This window comes from Canis lupus, chromosome 31 (genome assembly GCF_011100685.1).
Source record: "Canis lupus familiaris isolate Mischka breed German Shepherd chromosome 31, alternate assembly UU_Cfam_GSD_1.0, whole genome shotgun sequence".
Classification (NCBI taxonomy): Eukaryota; Metazoa; Chordata; class Mammalia; order Carnivora; family Canidae; genus Canis; species Canis lupus.
Window position 1 is genome coordinate 13503375 of NC_049252.1, and position 18050 is coordinate 13521424.

The 18050-nt window shown below is 33.0% G+C and overlaps 1 long non-coding RNA gene across 2 annotated transcripts in view; it reads left to right on the forward strand.

Annotated features, from left to right (window-relative positions):
* The window catches only part of LOC119867042, a 134989-nt gene extending 123464 nt beyond the window's left edge, over positions 1–11525 (forward strand). Inside the window, exons 4-5 of one of the 2 annotated variants that reach the window (XR_005382150.1) lie at positions 996–1044; positions 11471–11509. This is a non-coding gene — a long non-coding RNA (uncharacterized LOC119867042). Of the gene's footprint in view, positions 1–995; positions 1045–11470 lie in introns of both variants that reach the window. The other variant, XR_005382151.1, reaches the window with a different exon arrangement.
* The last annotated feature ends 6525 nt before the right edge of the window (positions 11526–18050 follow it).

An 18050-nucleotide genomic window follows, 5' to 3' on the forward strand; every position in this document is an offset into this window, starting at 1 on the left:
AAATTAACTTCTGAATGCCTTTGACAGCAAATTAGATTGGTAAGGAGATTAAAGGTATGTAAAGCATATAAAATGACTGATTTAATAATATTTCTTAAAAACCTGGAATAGTTTCTTAAATATTAAAATTTTAGACATTAGATGTAATTTATGATGATATATTTTAATATTAGCATTTTAAAATAAAACTATTTTAAAAAAGGATCCCACTAATAACCCCTCTGATTCAAAAAATAATGTTTATAAACTTACAGATAAAAAAATTAATTGGTGGTATTTCACATCTTCACCCATATGACAACCTTTGTCTCTAAAATTATAATATTTTATAAACAATAACAAGAACCCTCATAGTTAATTTATATGAACTTGATTTTAACTGTTTTAATATTTTTATTAATTTTGACTCCTGTGAATTTTGATTTTTGGAGGTCAGATTTTTCCAAACTTAGAAAGCACAACTACAGCAGATTGGATTGATTATTCCTAGCAAAGTAATTTATTGATATTAGTGATCCTATTATTGTGCAATGACTTTTAGGGAATCCAAGAGAATAACTATTTTTATTATAGGAAAAGTGTTTCCAGGTGACAGAATTTAAAGTGAAATACTTAAATCCTTTAGGCATCTCATTTTAATGAGGATGTTTTTGTTTTAAGATTTCTTTTTGAATAATGTAAAATGAATATTTTGGATATGTGTTAGTTCAGAATTTCTCTTTAAACTTCAGCTTTATGAAAAAAATAAACTTCAGCTTTATGGAGGTATAATTAACATATGAAATTGTAAGAGATTTAAAATGTACATTGTGATGATTTGATATACATATAGTGTTTGAAAGGATTCCCCCCACACACATCGTTAATTAAAACATCTATCACCTCACATATTTATTTTTTTCTTATTGTAAAAACATTAAAGTTCTACTCTTTTAGCAAAGTTTAAGGAAATTTTTAATGATGACCACATCTTGATTAATTTCTTTTCCTTTCAGGTTATTGATCATTAAAATGGCATTGTAAAGAGAGGACTCAGAAATAACAGTAAGTCTTAACCATTTGAAAGACATATCATTTAATGTTGAACTAAAGCACATGACAGCATATTTGGCAATTTTTTCCCTTCTAATTTTGTACACTGGTATAGGGCATAGAACGTGAGCAAAAACCCTTAGACCTCAAGGTATATTTTTATGTGAAACCAAAATATTTTTAACTAACTCTGCTAGTCAATAATTTTTGGATTTGGCACTCTATAGTATAGTCCTATTTTTGCAAAAAGTCAACAAAGTATTTCCCTTCTAATTCAATATCCTTTTTCCCTGAAACGATCTTTCCTTTTGGTGTAAAGGCTTATAAACTTAGTGTTTTTACAGCAACAATATTATATTAATATATAACAATATATTATATTGTTCCTTTTGCTGTGCTGGAAATAATTAATGTTTATGTTGGATTTAAACTTTTGTAGTCTGAAGATCTACTTATTACAACAAATGAGATAGGTATGATAGGAACCCTTCTTTCCTTTCTAGAGTTAGATGATTCCTGTTAGTAATACACTTACATTTATATTTATAATATAAATTGCCATTGCTCTTTTAAACCATGAATTATAATGTTTCATATTTATAATAAGTCATTTCAATCAGCCATATGTTTTCTTCTGAAGAACATACATCCTATACGATGGACCAGAGAACATCTTACCTTTAGTCATTATTCATTAGAATAATTTAAAATATCTGTTCTGGTCAAATTATTAAGCAATATTTTATAAAGTATTGTTTTAATGCAACAGATTTACTTCCTCTCCTGACATTAAAATATGCTTTCCTGATTATAACATTTCTACCCAAAGACAGCTGATACAAAAATGCACATAACAAAGCCTCAGTAATAAAACACAGAAAAATAATGTGAAATTCAAAACAACTGGTGAATTTAAATATACATGTGTGTGCACTCCCACACACACACATAGAAATTAAATGGCTAAATAGTAATGTATCATTACATACTTTATAGATATGCAATTATATGTCATATAAGCATATAATAATATAGGATATATTTAAATAAATTATGTAAGTACATGTAAGTAAATTATGTGAGTATTTATAAATATTTAAATATATGTAATTATGTAGATATATCATTATAAAAGCAATAAGTTGGAAAACTCAAAACAGACTCACATAAAGAGAAACTTATTCACCTTTTCCTCCTCTTGTCTCCATGCCCTTCCCTGAGGTAGGCGGTGTCCAAGTGTGCTATGTGCCCCTCTACATCATTCAAGGGACTTTCTCCAACCTCAGAGAGCACAGATGCATATTTTTACATCTCTTTTGTCAGAAAGAGACATTTTTGGTTTTGATGTTTGTTTTTATTAACAAAATACCAGGAACATAGCTCTTCAGCTTGTTTTTCATAGCTATCCCTTCAGGCTAATATGCATAATATTCCATAATGTGCACACTAACTTTTAATTAAAGAAAATAAAAATCTGAATGTTCACTGTCCTTTTTCTATCACAGCCATAAATTAGAAAGTACCCATATTGCCATGAATGGTAAATCTCAGCGGTATTTTCGCTCCAGCTCTGATAGTCATGAAAATGACACTAAGGCCTATGTTAGAACAGACATCAAGATTTGTGAAGTGAATAGTAATTCAGTAAACATGAGTTCTTGTACTGGTCTGTGATGTGTTGTTATCCATTTCCAAAAATATCTGTTCTTTATTGTAGTATATGTGCCGCTTTGCTATGATGTGATGGTTGCATTCTTCAGACATCATATTTGATGAAAAAAAAGAATCGTATTATAAAATTATGTGTTTCTGGAGAAAGGAATGAGTTAAAGGATGAATTTGCTATTGTACTACCATCGGTGGTTAAAATATTCAAGATTCTCTTTTAAGATTAGGCAGCATGAAGGAGCAAAAATAAATTAAGCCATAGACTTTTACAAATGAACATAATTCAAGGAAAATAAACAGTAAAATCATATTTGAGGGTAAATAACATTACTTAATGACAACATTAAGCAATTTTGTTTACAATGGCATTGATCATCAGAAAGCTATATATGTATTTTTATATAAAGTATAATAATATTTCATTATTTAAGTATATTACATTTATACTGATATTATATGTATTATATATTTATATATTCTATATATTATATTGATATATCTTCCATACTGATAGGTGCATCTGACTTTTGACCATAGAATGTTTTTATTTTATAAAATTTAAATCCTATCACAACAGTATGACAAAGCCAGATAATGCTTTTAAAAAGGTTTTCAAATTAACAAGCTTTTAAGTCTCTGTGTGAGGATATGGTGTGTGAATATGTATTCATAGCATCGAGCCTACATTAGGAGTTAACATTGTGGATCGGGGAGTTTTAGACTAGCTGATGTGTGAAGAGAAAATTGACAAGAATGATTCAATAATTGATTCAATTCAAGAATGCTTCACTATCTCCCACTATTTATTGAACATTTACTATATGCTAGATAATTTTCTAAGCAGTAGAGTTATATAGTGAACACAAGTCCTAACAAGTATGATTCTTACATTCTTGTGGTAGTGATGGGGCCAGAGGAAGAGTAGACATTAACCAACAACCAAACAAATAAAAACAATCACACTATTTTTGAAAGTGATGAATAATGTGGAGAAAAAGTAAGTTGAGTGGGAAACTAGGGGAAGGGTATCATCTATTTTTGGTTGGGGAAGACTTTTCTGAGTTAGTAGCATCTGAGAAGAGAATTGCTATGTACTATTATCTAGGAAAGCACATCCAGGCAGAGGGAAGAAGCTAAGTCAAGTTTCCAAGGAGAGTGTACATGGCATATCTGAGCAATACCAAAGTGGCCAATACAATGGGGCAAGACCATGCAAGCTCTTCTTGGCCATGTTCAGAATATTGGAACTTTTTTCTAAGTCAACTAGAAAGCCATCCATCAGAGGTTATTGATCAGAGATATGAACTGATTTAGATTTTTAAGAATTCACTTTGCTGTGCAAATAATAGCCAGAGAGAAAAATAGAAAATAGTTAAATACTTATCATAGGACTTGAGAAAAGTGGACTTGTATCCAGTAGGTGCTTTTATTTTGTTTTTAATTTTTTTAAATATTTTATTTGCTTATGAGAGAAAGAGACAGAGGTAGATAGCCACAGAGATAGCAAGAGAGAGCCTAAGTGGGGAGGAAAAGGAGAAGCAGGCTCCCCGCTGAGCCAGGACCCCCCCCACACACACACACACAAGGTGGGACTTGATTCTAGGACCCTTGGATCATGACCTGAGCCGAAACCAAGAGTTAGAAGCTCAACCGACTAAGCCACCCAGGTGTCCCTCCAGTAGGCGCTTTTAAATAGAATGATTTGAATACCATGATGTTTGATTTATAATTTATTTAATTCTCTCAAAAGAATAGAATATGAGTAGAATCTTTCAAACAATATAGTGAGTTTCCTGTCAGTACTATTATCTTCATCCTCTTTGTCATCATCATCGTTATCATTAACATTATCAAAAGGCATGAGGAAAACAATGCCCTTAGGAAGAATAATGGTCCCCTGAAAGGCTTTTACAAATATGACCTTCTTCCTTTGCTAAAAGGCAAACATAAAGGGTTTGGGGGCATGCTTTTCATAGAATTGTTTAAGAAAAATACACACAACATCCACTGCTTTATTCACTTTAAAGTTGTGGCATAAGTTATAATTATAACCTAATTTAAGGAAACATAGCAGCTAAAATAAACCTATCTGCATTATTTCTATTAACATTTTAAAAATTGAGGTTTAATCAAGCTTCCCTCCCATTTGCATGAAAATTTGATCCATATATATAGATATTCATTTTAAGTTAACTTTTTAAAGTACTAGTTAATCCTTAGATATGACTGCTCTCTGTATATTGTTATTTTGGATAAAATTTTTTCAATGCTCAGCCTCAATTGATAGGGATGGTACACATGTATACACAGCCATGCATAACAGTAACTGTGCTCCTTGAAATCCATGCCTTGGTACATGGAGAGGAGCATATTATTGAAAATTGTTCTTTTGAAAGCTGTTTTTCAACTTTCTACTTCTTTAGTTTCCTGAGGACTGCTCTATAACAAAGGGCTTATTTTTTATTTTGTGAGTATGTGTGTATCTGGTGTTGTTTTTTTGGTGTTGCTTTCTTTTTAGCCTGACAGGATGACGAATAGTGCTAATTTTAACTTGAGTTTCAAATACTGATTGATATTTATAACATACACCTTTAATATAGTAACAAAATAAACAAAAGGAGACCATTAAGCGAATGAAGAAATAGTATACATAAAACATTCCAGTTTTTGGATCTAGGTCTGACAACCCAATTTATGTACCTTAGAACACCGATCTTGTGTGTAAATTAACTGGATAATTTCAACATATTCCATAGTTTGTATATTGAACTAGAAGAATGAAGTGTTTAAAATCATAAAAGGAATTAGTAATACTCTGGAATATAAAGTGACTATGAGCGCTTGTCTTTTAGTAAACATTTCCAATTTAATGATAAATGAATTTGCATATCTAAGGCCAAATTTGAAATCTTCTAATGCTAAAATTCTGTCTAGTCTCAGCTAAATTATATGTGATTAACTAATAAAAGTTGACACTAAACTCATTTTATATTTTAAATGTAAAACATATGTTGCAAAAGTTAGTTTCACATACATCAAATACCTCCAAACCATATGTATCAGTATTTATATAAATATACATTCATAAATCTTTGTGGAATGATCTTAAAGTTAAATTGCTAGTCTGAAGGTTAATATAACAGTGTCCAAATGGAATTGAGATCTCACAAATAAAAACATGCGTTCAGGCCTATTTGCCATGAGCCTAGCACTGAAGTACCTTCTGAAAGATGTTGCCATAGAGAGCTGTTTGTTTGGCCTTTCGTCCTGCTACCAAAAGAGTGTACACAGTTCAGCTGATGTCTAGAAGCTGTTATATTGTGCAAGCAGAGACAAGGGCTCTGCTTTTCTTGATAACAGTATAAATTGCTGTTTTTAAATGTCTAGATTTGGCCCTGGAAGAGAATATGGTCATGAGTATTCACCGGGGCGGGGGGGGGGGGGGGGGGGGGGAGGGCGGGAAAGGAGAGACTGGGGAGGTGGGGAGGAGTACAGAGTGAAGGAGGGCAAAGGCTCAGGTGAACCCCAGCTGGGAGGTAAGAAACCACCTCTGTGCCAAGGAGTATCAGACTGTGAGCACCCATGTGCTACCTGTAAATCCAGCATTGACATAGGAGTATTTTTCATACCGCATAGTATGAATAACTATAGTATTCTGGATAACCAAAGAACCAAATTTAAAAAGAAAAGTGAAACAGTCTACTTTTGTAAGACTAAATGAGACACTTCAGGTTGGTCTTCAAGTTGACCCCTTCCCTAGAGATCTTCAGTGGTATTATTTAACTAGTCTTGGTTTTTACTACATTTGGTTGCTTAAAACCTTACTGGCTCCCCATAGATGTAGCTTCACTTGCTAGAGCAGCACTACCTGTTAGCCAGATCCTTCTGAGAATGGTTAGATACCAATTAGAAAACATAAAGATAAAAATTAAGAATAAGCATTTAAAAAATTTTTATAAAACTTGCAGAGTTATTTTATATCTGTTGACTCGATAAAATGGAGCTGTGTTAATTTTCTAATTTAATTTTTCTTGTTATTTATTGTTATTGTGAATTTTAAAGTATCACTTCATGACTATTTGGAAAAAAAAATAATAGTCTGGCAAACCATAGTTTGAGAAGCACTGGGCTAACACTTTTGCAATTTTAACGTAGATCATTATAAGACAAGTCTGATCAATAGTAAAGTGTATTGTTTTTCTACTTCCTCAAAACATTAAGTTTACAATGAATTGGCTTAATTATATCCCCAAAGGAATTTATGTTTGGTTAATAAACTTCTTCTTTTCATTAAGTTAATAATTGTTAAATATTTATGTGAAAACATCCTGCATGCAAGAAAGTCGTGTTTAACACTAAATAGAATGTCAATAAGACTGCATTTATAAAATTCTAATATTATTTTATTATAAACCCAATCTTTGCTTGCTCTTACTGCTTAATTTCTCTAGTATATAGTATTTGTATGTGGTTATGTCTAAAAATTTATTGGAAAAAATTAATAAGATATTAATTTACCACCCAAGATATGATTTCTCATGAAAATCTTGAATTTCTGAACTTAGGAATTATACATTTGGTCTTTGATAGAGGAAAAAATTGAAAAATCTCTTCACAAATTGTAATAATGAAATAATTCATTGACAGTTATGTTAACAAAGTATCTTCTTTTAGTAACCACTTGTGTTTTTTTCAAAGTCTTACAAGTGAAAATTATTCTTAGCTGATTCTAATAGCTAAGGGGAAGAGATATGCAAACAAGACTGCTTTTAATTTTGGAAAGCAAGCAAAATGAAATTCAAACATAGACATCAATAGAGAAAAGTGTACTCTAATTTGTCACTAAGTTCTTGCTCCCTATATTAAAACCAGCAATTCATGAAACTCACAAAGAGTCATTGTTTGCTGTGCATGTGGCAAGTCGGCAATTGCTTTATAAAATGTATTATTAAATTGCTGTTACTGCCATCTAGTGGGAAAAAATAATCCATGTCACCATGTCAGGGATTATATCCAAAACCCTAAAGTTCTAGAAGGAAAGGAAAAGATACCTTTTGTGTGTATTGCAAGAAGTAAAACAGCAAACAAGACACGCTCTCATGGGTGTTGGAATGTAATAGATACCTAGTCCCTAAATAAGTTCAAGAGGTTTGTGGGGAGAAAAAAAGGCGGGAGAGGTTGCATGCATTTGTAAGATTCATTTTGTGTAGAATGAAATCACCTATAAAATGTTATTTCCTGTTTGTATTACTTGTACACTTACTTTTTTTTTTACCTGTTGGAATGTAGATTAAGTGTTTTGCATCCGCTCATTGTCTTAAAAATTAAGATAGCTGAGGTCAGTTCTTCTCAAACTTCAAGGGACAAAGGAATCACCTGGAAACCTCATTACAATGCAGATTAAGACTCAGTATCACAATGCCTGAGATTTGGCACTTCTAAGGCCTCTCAGGTGACATTGTGCTGCTGTTTGTGATCTCGCCCTACTTTGAGTAGTGATATCCCTTGAGTAGGTAATCATAGAGAAGGAGTTTGGAAGAGAAGCAAAACTCCCACAAAGTCTACTTCACTGTATATTATCTTGCTTTAATGTAATACAGTAGTTCTTTCAATGGCCTGTAGAGTCAAATTGCTAAAATCTTTTCTCAACTTTGTTATTTGCTATGTATGTAACCTTGAGCAAGATACATAGTTAACATCTCTAAGCCTCAATTTCATAATCTGTAAAATAAAATAGCAGTCACATAAGGATCCCATGGTTTTTATGAGGAATAAATGAGCTAAAAAAAATCTCATAATGATCCATAGGAAATTGCCTTTCTATAGATTAAAAACAAGCACCCACAGTTTTATGTACTTAAAACTAAATGTTTAAATTATGTAGCATAATGTCTAGTACAGAGTGGCTAATAGATTTAGTATCACCAACAAGTGTCACAGAGTAAATTAGTGGACATATGAATATACCTAACCCTTAGAAAGTTTTATTCAAAGAGTGAATTTTGAAATTTCCATAAGAAAAACTTGATGTAAATCCATCAAAAGTGTTACCTTGCCATGTCACCAAAGAATAAAATAAATAAGAAATTTGTGAATTACCCTGCAAAGAAATCTAGTTAAGTGTGGGAAATAGAACCACACTCACTAAGGAAATACTGGAATTACTTACTTTTGCCTTTTTCTATTACTCGGAACCAAGTCTGGAATGGAAGCGGAATGAATTTATTTTTTAGTGCAGTTTCAGGTTCAGAGAAAAACTGAAAGGTATAGAAACTTCCCATACACTTCCTACTCCCAACATATGCATAGACTCTTCCATTTGCAAAGTTCCCCCAGAGTAGTACATTTGTTGCAGTTGATGAACCTACAATATCACTTTAAACCCACATCCACAGTTTACATTAGGGCTTACCTTTGGTTATGTTCTATGGATTTGGACACATGTATAATGACATGAATCCACCACTACAGCATCATACGGAGTACTTTCATGCCCTAAAAATCCTCTGCACTCACCTCTTCATCCGTCTCTATTCACCCATGGCAGCCACCCATGCCCATGGCAGCCACTGATCTTAGTGCTGTTTCTTTTCTTTCTTTTTTTTTTTTTTTTAAGATTTTATTTATTCATGAGAGACAGAGAGAGACAGAGAGAGAGAGAGAGAGAGAGGCAGATAGAAGTAGGCTTCATGCTGGGAGCCTGACACAGGACTCGATCCTGGGTCCCCAGGATCATGCCCTGGACCTAAGGTGGTGCTAAACCGCTGCACCACCCTGGCTGCCCCTTACTGTTTCCATAGTCGGCTTCCTCCCCGATGTCACAGAGTTGGAGTCATACAGTACATAGACTTTTCACATTGCCTTCTTTCACACAGTACTATACATCTAAATTTCTTCCATGTCTTTTTTTATGGCTTGATAGCTCATGTCTTTTTAGTGCTGAGTAATATTCCATTGTCTGGATGGACCACAGTTTATCTGGGAAATGTTTTTTTATTCAGCACCAGATTCGAATCACACAGCAGCACATACTGTGTGAGGACATAAAAAGGCACAGATTCTAGGTAATTTTAATATTCATATAAGTCTATTGTGAGGAAAACAGGCCACAAAAATATATATTATTGTCTAAGTTATTAGAGCACATCATATTTTCTGTATTTTAATTTTCTGTCCTGTCTTTCTTATGCTGTATTTTGACATGATTTTAAAAACTATGTTACATCTTCTATGTTACATTACAAAAATAAAATAATTCAAATTATGGCTTAGAGTCAGGGTAGGATGTTATTAGCCTAAATTGATGTTAATGAGGGCAGCCTAGGTGGCTCAGCGGTTAAGCGCCTGCCTTCGGCCCAGGGCATGATCCTGGAGACCCTGAATTGAGTCCCATTTTGGGCTCCCTGCATGGAGCCTGCTTCTCCCTCTGCCTGTGTCTCTGCCTCTCTCTCTCTCTGTGTCTCTCATGAATAAATAAATAAAATCTTAAAAAAAATGATGTAATAAGTATTTGTGTATGCTATCAAGTATAATATATTTTAACTCTGGAAATTCTTTCTATAAAATTTGAGAATTTGAAAATTTTCCAACCATTTCAAGTAAATTAAAGATGATGAGTTATAAACTAGTTTTATAATAAAGGTAACTTTTATTATCATGTAGCTTAAAGACTAATGTTTTAAGCTGCAAGGATAGAGGCAAGAAAAATGTAATCTATTCAGCATGGGCTGCATAGTGCAGTTATCAAACAGTATTTTTTGGAAGATGAAATTCAGGCTGTTATTATATAAAGGGATCAAGGAATTACTGAATTCTATTCCCAAAGGATACAATATAGGTGATCCACTGTATCAAAAGAAGGCTTAACATTCTGGATACATAAATAAGAATTGGAAACTGGAACCTGAACAGAGAATTACTTACCTAAGTTTATTGTAGCATTATTAGTGAAAGCCATTTTTATGGTGAAAGCCACTCAAATGTTCAATGATAAATGGATCAATGGGGGAAAAATGTGGCATATACATGTGCTAGAATATTATTCAGCCTTAGAAAGGAATGAAATTCGTGATACATACTACAGCAGGGATGATCCTTGAAGACATTGTGCTGAGTGAAATATACCAGACATACAAGAATAGATAATGTATGATTCCAATTATATGAGATAACTAAAATAGTCATATACATGAAGTCAGAAAGTAGAGCAGTGTTTACCATGGGCCCAGGGAGTGGGGAGATGATGAGTTATTATTTAATGGATACAGATTTTCAGTTTGGGATGATGAAAGAGTTCTGGAGATATATAGTGGTGATGGTTGCACAACAGTGTAAATGTGGCTTAATGCCACTAAACTGTACACTTAAAATAGTTAAAGTGATAAATTCTATGATGTTATGTAATTTAAGCACATTTTAAAAATGCTGAAAAAGACTAACAAATTTCCAGGTATGATACAGCATAAAGGTGTTTTTGAGGAACCATACAATTCATCTAAAAGCAAAAATAGTCTATTCTCATCCCTGCACTTCTAAATTTGAGTTTGAATTTATGTTTGCCACATGTCAAGATACATGTGGCAATGTGATTTGGTACTGTTAGCTTTATCTAAAAAGCTCAACATTAGTCTGATATGATAAAGATTAAGAGTGAATAAGATCACACCCAAAGAATCTAGAAAGTAAGGCAGGAAAGCCTTACTTGAATCTCCTTGGGCAACATTAATTAGTCCTCAGTATATTTCAGTTTCCTCTTTTTTTTTTTTTTTAGGATTTTATTTATTCATTCATGAGAGGCAGAGACATAGGCAGAGAGAGAAGCAGGCTCCCCACAAGGAGCTCGATGTAGGACTCGATCCCAGAACCCCAGGATCATGACCTGAGCCAAAGGCAGACACTCAACCACTGAGCCACCCAGGAGTCCTCCAGTTTCCTTTTTATAAATCTGGTCATTGTGGGGAATTACAGAAGAATTAAAGGCACCCATTATCATCTCAGAGACATAGTAAGTTCTGTATGATGAGTGTTTATTATTGTTTTATTTTCTGCTGTTGTTATTGTTTCCACTTGAGCTTTCAGGATACAGAGATTTAATTTGATATAAGTAACAAGAAGTTCAATTCAACACTATTTCACAAATACATGAAGTGTAGACTCACAAAAATGAGCTTCAGAACCAAAATACATATATGTTAAAAGAGATTAAACACAAGTATAAAAGCTAGAGGGCCACTCTTAACCCTTCACACTCCATACCTACTATCAGAGAGAGAGAGAATTAATAATAATATCACCAAATATTGGGATGCCTGGGCGGCTCAGCAGTTGAGCGTTTATATATATATATATATATATAGCTTACTATGCAATTTTGTATGTAACTTCATTTCACCTTCATGTCAATCCTTCCAAAATTCCTGTGACAAAATATTATTTTTAAAAATTCCCAAAATCCAGGTGCGTGGGTGGCTCAGTTGGTTAAGCATGTGACTCTTGATGTCAGCTGAGGTCGCATTCTCAGGGTCATGAAGTCAAGCCCCACACATGGCTCTATGCTAGGTATGGAGCCTGCTTAAGATTCTCTCTCTCCCTCTGCCCCTCCCTCAGGCTCTCTCTCTCTCTTTCAAATAAATAAATACATCTTTTAAAAATATAAAAATTCCCAAAATAAAGCAGAGTTTTGACTGGCAAACTCACAAGGTTAATAAGTCACACAGTGAGGACTGAACATCAGGACTTCTGATTCCAAATCTAATCTCTTCCTCATGCTCTGCTGCATATTGTACCGTAAGCATGGGCCAAATATTGAAAATCTTTCATCATACTGGATCCTTAGTCCACAAGTTTGTTCAAGAAAAATAAATGGTAACAAAAATACGTAAATTCACAACTTAAAAGTTCTTTTAGGTAGAATTTCTTAGACACAGGTGCTCCAATCAATGGAAAGTCAAACTTCCCTGTAGCTGACTAGTTTTGAGAATCCTAAGGGGCAGAAACTTGAAATTTCTGCAGATATTTGGATAGAATAATTTTTATCCCTAAATCTTAAAGTTCCAGTTTTAAAGCTGCTAGCAGGAGTTGAATTGCAAACCTCTTACAATACCACCACAGAGAGACATAACAGTGTTCACACAATTTTGAATATCTCAGTTAAAATTTTTGTGTATGCACCTATATTTTGCCTCATACAAATGCGTCTATACAGTATACTTATTGCTTGCCTTCTTCTTCTGGATTGCTTTTTCACTTTTCTTCACTGATGTTTTGCTTTATGCAGGTGCAGGCAGATTTTTACTATCACAGTTCCATCTAGACTTATCCATGTATTTTTAGTGCTCTGGGCTGAAATTCTGGTCATCAGCATTACTTCTCTTTAGAAAACAGACTGGTTGTTATTAGGTGGGAACACTGTATAACTTGATTGCTGTGTTAATACAATATGCTGGTTAGCAATGGTTTAAAGACCACATTTATTATATAAAAATGTATATATTTTGTTTTCATACCTCTTTATAGGGCTAGAATTTTTTTCAGTATGGGCGTATAGAAGGCATGTCATTTGTTTTGTTAATTGCTACGTGCCACCTTAAACTTTATTATTCCTCCAAAGGAAATGACCAGTTTGTTCTTTAAAAAGACCTAGGTAAAACCCAAATGACTTACCCTGCTTTTAGAGTACTCTATTTTCTGGATAGATGATGTAAAAAACTTGCACATGTAAAGCAAATCTTGTTTTAGGCAACAACTCAAGGGACCAGCAAAATTGCCTAAGAAAGATGCATAGTTACAGATTGAGCAAAAATGTCCTTGAAATTTAGAATACATTTAAAACAGCATATATATCATCAGTGATCCATGTAGTTGATGCCAGAAAGAAAAAAAAAAAAAAACAATTAAAAATTCCCTTGAAAAATGGATGTTAAGTAAGATCCTAAAGAAAAAGCCATAATCAAAATTGATTGCTTCAGAATACTGATGTAAAATACTGCTAGATAGTTTGCTAATTTTGTGGGCCTGAAAACAATAGCAAGAGTTCATGAAAATGTTGTTCCTCAGTAGATTTTTAAATGCTATATTTGTTATATGAATGGTCAATGTTTATGGTAAAAAAATGGAAGATGCAGCTGAACAAGAAATAGAGATATTATTCATAACCTCTGTTTTAAATATAACCTATGCTCATTTTGGTATACAACCTTTCATACATTTTTTCTACATATATACATCCTTATATACATCAGTTGGCCCATATCATATGCATTCTTTTATAATTAGCACTTTTAACATATACCGGGGAAAACTTTTTATGTCTATAGTTTTTGAGAAATTTAAGTATTATTTTTTAATAAGCAGAACAATTAACACTTAAGAACATAGCCCCTTTCTGTTGATTTTCACAGAGTATCTATTTGGAAATGATAGGAAAGTGCATCCCAATTTAGTGCTTTCCTGGTAATGCCACATATGTTCCTTGTAGTCTAGGTGATTGTGGGTGTAACTTTTGGGCATGGTATCTGTGTTTAAGCTCTAGGTTCTGAGTACATTCTGGAATGAGTATGCACAGAGATTGGGCATGTCAGAGTGTGAGACCAACCTGGGGTACAGCATGTAGAACATAAGAATAAGCCACCTTCAGAAACAAGTGAACAGGAACTGGAAAGTACTTCAATATAGAGGAGGAGAGCTCTGGCAAAGGTATCACAAACTGGAGAAGCATGAATTATCAGTGTGAGCAGTTTATCCATCTATAAACTAGAGGACAACTCTAAAGTCTAGGATCTAAGACTGTGAAATGGAGATGGGTCATAAGAACCAATTTTAAAAGTCCTTCGCATCCATTAATTCTATTCATAGTTATTGAGCATGGGATAATTTTATACACTATTTCTAGCTTCAAGCAGTTTATAATCTATATGGTGCAATAAGACATGATTGTCAAGTGATATGGTATGAGGCAGTACATAAACACTGTGATCCAAAAGTACTATAGAAAATCATATAGTGGAAAGGTTACTTCTGACTTTGGTGATCTAGAAATTTATGATGATAATAGCAACTGATATTGACAAGTATTTTATAGACTTCACTGAATTTTATCCTCACAGCAGTACTGTGAGATAAGCTGTTATTATCAGGAAGACAGTGTGTATGGTGGTTACGGTCTTGGAGCCAGAATGTCTGGGATTGCATCCCAGCCACTTACTATTGTGGCTTTTGTAAATTTATTTAACTCTCTGTGTTTCAGTTTTCTCATCTATCTGAAAGAAATAATGACCGGATCTACCTCATAGATTTGTAAAGGCTAAATATGTTAATAGACATAAAGTACTTTGAACTAAACTCTACAGATGTCAATTATTATTAGTTTCATGTTTCGTGACAAAGAAATAAGGTTTAGGCAATTGAGATAATATACCCAAGTTATTCAAGCTGTAAATGGTTGGAACAAAGGTCAGGTCTAGCTTTGCTCTCTTCTGAATCTAAGTTCTGAATTTAACCACTTTGATGCTTCAAATTTTAAGGATGAAACAAATGAGTCAAAGACAAGGATTTTGATCATGGATAACTAGAATCATTAGCAAAATAGGGTGAGGACTGAAAGGGTTGTTTTTTGTTTGTTTGGTTTGGTCTTTCTTTCTTTCTTTCTTTCTTTCTTTCTTTCTTTCTTTCTTTCTTTCTTTCTTTTTTCTTGGTTGCTATTGTTGTTTTTGGAAGGAAGAAAGGTTCAATTTAAAATGTCTTGAATTGGAACTGGTGCCAAGGCATTCAGGGTGAAATATGTAACTGTTATTTAGAAATCCTGGACTGGAAATTAGGAAAGAGTAGGAGTGGACACTGGGGAGATATACCTATGTAAACTTAGCAGTGAAGGCTGTGAGAGTAGATAAGATTGGCAGGGAGATAATATTTTAAAAGAAAAAAAAAAAAAAAACTTAAAAAGAAGGCCAAAGTCAGAAGTCATTCTCTTATTGAACATAGGGAAGAGGAATTATGAAAAGGATTCAGAGGTAAGGTTGAGAGTCCATAGAGACAGTGATAGCCAGTTAGCATGGAAGAGCAAGTCTAAGAATTTCAGTGAGGATAAAGTGGAATTTCTCAACCATGTCAGTAGAGAGGAAAGGCAATCTTAGTCTGTTGATCTTGAAATTGCTCATGAGGTACGGACCTCGGAGATTTTGATGAGTCTGGCAATGTTTTTGTTTTTGTTTTTGTTTTTGTGGGCATTTTTTTGGTAGGGAGAGGGGAGTAGATAGAAATAGGGTGGGAAGAGTAAGTACTCTTTTTAGAGCACTCAAAAATACCAGGGTTCTATTTTATCTTGGTCCATCCCAGCCTGTAAGGTATTTTTCTGTAATAATCTTGAGCTATGTCAGGGTCATATGGAATTACGATATGAGGGTCAGTTTCATCAGGTCTTTTAGATGGAAAAGTGCTGTCCTAGAGCTACAACATTAGCTCTCTTTCTGATCACACTTTCTTAGAAATACTAGAGATCTGGAACCAAAGAGACATGGGCAGAGAGCTTTATAACCCACTCTACAATACTAGGCTCATGTGACTGTTCACATTTAAATTGATTAAAGTTAAATAAAATGTAAATTAACTTTTTCAATTGTATTCTCCACATCTCAAATGTTCAAAAGACACATAGGGCTTTTGACTATCTTATTAGGTGTTAACAAACTAGAATATTTCTATCATCCCAGAGAGTTCTATTGGACAGTGTTGCCTTAGATAGCTTGTATCTTGAGATTTCTGTGATTCTTTGGTAAAGTTTGGCTGTCACAGGAATGGAGGTTTTAGAGATTTCCAACTCAAATAAATAGCAATAATAAACAATAATTAGAAACAACAATTTTTTTTCACATCCTGTTTAATAATAATTTGTGTCATCTATGATAAAAAATCTATCTCACTCAATCTCACTCATTTCATACATATAATTTTAACTTGTGAAAAAAAACCTTTCTGTTTTAATTCATAGTCACAAGATGATCACCTACCAATCATTGATCAGTCCATCAGTGATATAGAAATTATATTTAAAAGCTAATTAATATCTCAGCAATAAAATGACTAAAGGAACATAATAACTTATTCTTTACAAATAATTAAGTAAACAATTCCAAATATGGATTATATAATTACTATTTTGATTCCACTTGAAAATGAAAGAAAAAATGTTTCATGTAGATATTAACTGGAACTTCTATAAGATAATTGTGCTTTTTTCCAATTTAATAAATATTGATGTTCATTGAGGAGGAATAAATTCAGCTTATCAAAATGACATATTAAAAATTATTTTGATTAATACCATGAGAGGTTTCTCTCTGTAACCACTATGATGCTTGCTGTTAGTGTTGCATCAAAGGCATGCCATCTGCAGATAATTGGTGCTTAGTTTTACAAATACACAAAATAGTACCAAAATATTATTCCTTGACAAGTTACTTGATGGCTTCCATAATTTTTGCTAGTATATTTTCTATTTAATGTGAAGGTCAAATGATGTTTTTGCATGCATTTTTAGGAATCTGAAAATACATAGTAGTAAGGCAATTTTTACATAGACATGGACATCATTTTTAATTTGCATCATTTCAGAGAAAAGAGAAGGACTCTCTGTGTATGTACCATATGGTTTTTGGCTTTTCTTAGTCAAGTATTTCCAAATATGGTCTCCCATAAATGCCTTATTATTTCCTGTTTCTGTTTATCAAAGACACCAGGCCATTTATCTTCCCCAGAAATTTTGAATTTCAGTCTCATGTGGATAAAGCTGGGAAATTGAGTTTGCCTTTAATATTTATACTGACATTAAATATATGGTAAATTCTGCTTGGGGAGCAGTTTGTAGTAAATGGAACTAAATTGTACCTTTTAGAAATTAATGATGGTAAAATCACTTTATTGTTATTTGTCTTTCTTTAAAAAGTTACAGAAAATTATAACAAATATTTTAATAAAATTAATTGTATTTTCAATTAAGTATAGGAATAAATTTACTAATGTTTATGCCTTAGCTAAGAAATGACAGAAAACCAAATAGGATAATTTAATAGTAGCAGTATGGATTTTCTGTAATAGAATGAAAATAAGCTATAGTTGAGAGGAAAACATCTAATTCTAGAGCCCAAAAGAAAGCTGGAAAGCTGTTGAAGTTCCTTTTCTCTTAAGAAGTTATTAATTTTTATTATTCCATAAATGTTCCACTGATTTCTTAGTTGTTTATCTATAATTAATCCTTAGAAAGATGCTTCATTATTGACATGAATATCCTAAAGGCATCATTGGAAGTCATTTCATACATGTCCAGTGAATTCAAGGTGATTTGCAGAATCCAGTGA